This window comes from Schizosaccharomyces japonicus (assembly GCF_000149845.2).
Source record: "Schizosaccharomyces japonicus yFS275 unplaced genomic scaffold supercont5.2, whole genome shotgun sequence".
NCBI lineage: Eukaryota > Fungi > Ascomycota > Schizosaccharomycetes > Schizosaccharomycetales > Schizosaccharomycetaceae > Schizosaccharomyces > Schizosaccharomyces japonicus.
The window spans coordinates 2,384,194-2,387,424 of record NW_011627861.1 but is presented as its reverse complement, the minus strand read 5'-3'; the positions used below and the strand labels follow the sequence as shown (position 1 = coordinate 2,387,424).

Here is a 3,231-nt window from a genome sequence, read left to right as displayed (position 1 = left end):
TTGCAGTATCGAGCTTTATATTCAAATATAAGATAGAAGAGATTATAGACTAGTTAAAGCGTAAACAATAAAAACATCAAAATCCTCTCCCTCCGGGATTCGAACCCGGGCTGCCAGCGTGACAGGCTGGTGTATACCCCTATACTAAAGAGATTCAATACACCATTGTCTTGTCTGTTTAAGTATGTATAATTGAAACTGTACTAAGTGGCTGCCTAAAACAGTTAAGTGACTTACCGAATTGTTACTGTACGAAAGCAACGTGCTAAATAATAAAAATTGAAATGTTAATGTTTATAAAACACAGTATAAAGATAAAGGGATAGAAAGACCAAAATAAAAATAGTAAACTGCTCCAACAGTGACTCGAACACTGGGCCTCTTGCTTACTAGGCAAGCGCTCTACCACTGAGCTATAAGAGCCTATGTGTCTCTTGCGAATTAAGATTACTTGGTTAAGATTACTTGGTTATTGCATTTTCTCAAACTTAAATATTGTAAAACGTACGTATCTCTACAAGAAAGTACACTACAAAGAATGTGCACTTAGATTGCGAAGTGTAATTTCAATTAAATGTTGTTAATTACACAGTACATATTAACTATAAACTTCCTAAATTTATATAGATACTAATGATGCAAGGAGGGAGAAGATGCCTCAGTTGGTGGTAGTGGTAGCATCCTCTGTACTGTGTGAGTAGGGGAAGGTCGTGAGTTCGAGCCTCACCAGAGCAGATGCGATCAATCTCGCAGATAGTAGTTGGGTTATTGCGTAATCGTGAGGTCGAGGGAGGTCGAGGGTTCGACGTCCCTGACCGGGTCTTTTAACGTTTCTTCGTCACAAGTATCTGTTTATAGAGTAATGTCAAGGCACACTTCCTGGACTAGCAATTTGTAGTTACACCTCTACAACTTATGACGTGCGCTTGCTAAATTGTACAAACACGCGTTATATGTACACAAAGCACTATAGAGTTGATGAGGCCAGTTGGCCGAGCGGTCTATGGCGCAGCACTCAGTTAACAAGACTTGTCCGTATCGTAAGTTCGAATCCCTCACTGGTCACTCACTGGTCATTATTGGCAGCATGTTTTTGGATTTATCACTTAATAAACTAAGAGCGACACTGGTATAGCTAATCCGTCATGGTCCAGTGCTAGGATTCATCGCTCTCACCGATGCGGCGGGGTTCCCCTGACGGAGGTTTGTTTTACATTTTTTGACTAACTAATAGTATTCCCATTGTGTCTGCTTTCACCAATAATTTCAATTGTGGATAGGCAGTTATAATGAATTCACTAATTAGTATTAACGTAAAGGCAAAAGGCCAGAAAAAACTATTAAGAGTAATTTAAGATGCAATGAGAAACAACGTTACAAAAAGAGAAAGTAAAGAAAAAAAAGAGGAGCGGATAATGAAGTAACGAGAAGAGCGGATAACCAAAAGAAAAACCCTACAGCACCCCGGATCCGCAGTACTAACGAGCCCTCAGACGCCTAGGTATGGCCGTAGACGGAACTGGTGTTTCGCCTAGGTATGGCCGTAGATGTCTTCTTAGTAAATTTAGTATTTATGGTTAAGATATTGCATCTTCAAGGAAAGGTTCGTTTTTGATACATTTCAAACCTACAGCACCCTGGTTTTGTACAGTACTTAATTAGCATCACTAGACAAGATAGATTAGAGAGGAAAATGAGCAAAAGTGAAAAACCTACAGCACCCGGATTCCGCGTTGTCAACCGCAGTACTAACGAAGCCCTCGGGAACTGGTGTTTTCGCCTAGGTATGCCTGGATGTATTGTATATTTTAAAAATTAATATAGTATATGAATAATGGAAATATATTAATTTAAAACAAAAAAGAAAAAACCTACAGCACCCGGATTCCCGCGTTGTCTCCAACCGCAGTACTAACGAGCCCTCAGACGCTTAACTGCAGTGATCGGACGGGAACTGGTGTTTCGCCTAGGTATGGCCGTAGATGTCTGTTTAAAAAGTTATATAGGGTATCATTATAAGTAAATTTAGTATTTATGACTACAACTTAATATCTCGGTGTTGTTGCGTTTGGGCACTAGTGTACGACTAACAAGAGCAAAGGCTCATAATTTCTTCAAAATTGAAAAGAACGAGGTTCACTTTCATTCTGTTCAATATTTTATGTGGGTTATATCTCTATACCACTAGCCATAGTGGTTGTATGGTGTAATGGTTAGCACGTAGGATTTGATTGCTCGCGCTGAGCAGGAAACTTTCCTGAGACCTGGGTTCATTCCCAGTACGACCTGACTTACTTCGCTTACTAATCTTCTTGTACGCTTCTTTTGTCTACGTTTAAGTTAATTTGCTTTACTGCAATTTCATTGTCTTTACTAAAGATAGCTAAGATCCCAATTGAACTATAAGTTTGTAACGTTTGCTGTGACAATCAAAAAACTGAGTACTCTCTCCGTGTAGGTATAGCATGGAACATGATAATGTTTAATGCGACTTTCATTAGTCAACTTTTCAAATTATGCAGGTCAAAGGGCTAGACCAAAAAATGGTCACAGCCGGGCTCGAACCGGCGACATTCGACTCACAGCTAAAGCTATTAGATCGACATGATAACCGACTACATCATGCGACCGCAAGTTAACCAAGAGACCGAATGAACTATATCAGGCATAATCAAATTTATGGAAAGTATTGAAATGGGATTTGTAGTCGTACGTGTCATACGTTGACAAATTGAAGATATAATAGTACGTGAGCATAAGTTATTAAGTAATTATACTAATCATGATCTTTAAGTCATAACAGAAGCGAAACAGGAGTGTTGGAATCTTTGCTTTATCCTGCCATGAACGTACTGAACAAGTAGTTTGTAGGCTGTAACTGACACAGGACACAACACCATCGTAATAGGCTTTGGTGGTTTAGTGGTATAATGATTCGTTGCCATCGAATCGACCCGGGTTCGATTCCCGGCCAAAGCATAAGCTTACATTTTTGTAGTTCAGCGACAGGTTATTCATCTTTTACTCCCATGTCCTAATGAGCAGTGGAAAAAAGAAAAAAGGACCCTCCCATGGCGAGACTCGAACTCGCAACCTTCTGATTGATCTGCGTAAGAGTCAGACGCTCTAAACCGATTGAGCCACACGGGACTTGCTTGGCTGGAGATTTTAACAAACATATATTAAGCACTATATTCTTTTTTTTCTTCTTTTTACTCTTCAGTATATATT

At 39.5% G+C, this 3,231-nt stretch overlaps 7 non-coding genes and 1 pseudogene across 8 annotated transcripts; 3 read left to right on the top strand and 5 right to left on the bottom strand.

Moving 5' to 3' along the window:
• Positions 1-84: 84 nt before the first annotated feature.
• SJAG_16164 lies at positions 85-153 on the bottom strand. Its single transcript has one exon. It is a non-coding gene; the product is annotated as a tRNA-Asp (tRNA).
• Positions 154-351: 198 nt separating this feature from the next.
• Positions 352-423, bottom strand: SJAG_16163. The gene has a single exon. It is a non-coding gene; the product is annotated as a tRNA-Thr (tRNA).
• A 559-nt stretch (positions 424-982) lies between these two features.
• SJAG_16162 lies at positions 983-1,065 on the top strand (annotated as a pseudogene). Its single transcript has one exon. The product of its transcript is annotated as a tRNA-OTHER (tRNA).
• Positions 1,066-1,868: 803 nt separating this feature from the next.
• SJAG_16161 lies at positions 1,869-1,980 on the bottom strand. Its single transcript, XR_845619.1, has one exon. It is a non-coding gene; the product is annotated as a 5S ribosomal RNA (ribosomal RNA).
• A 215-nt stretch (positions 1,981-2,195) lies between these two features.
• Positions 2,196-2,288, top strand: SJAG_16160. The gene has a single exon. It is a non-coding gene; the product is annotated as a tRNA-Ser (tRNA).
• A 256-nt stretch (positions 2,289-2,544) lies between these two features.
• SJAG_16159 lies at positions 2,545-2,630 on the bottom strand. Its single transcript has one exon. It is a non-coding gene; the product is annotated as a tRNA-Ile (tRNA).
• Positions 2,631-2,908: 278 nt separating this feature from the next.
• SJAG_16158 lies at positions 2,909-2,979 on the top strand. The gene has a single exon. It is a non-coding gene; the product is annotated as a tRNA-Gly (tRNA).
• An 87-nt stretch (positions 2,980-3,066) lies between these two features.
• Positions 3,067-3,150, bottom strand: SJAG_16157. The gene has a single exon. It is a non-coding gene; the product is annotated as a tRNA-Lys (tRNA).
• Positions 3,151-3,231: the final 81 nt, after the last annotated feature.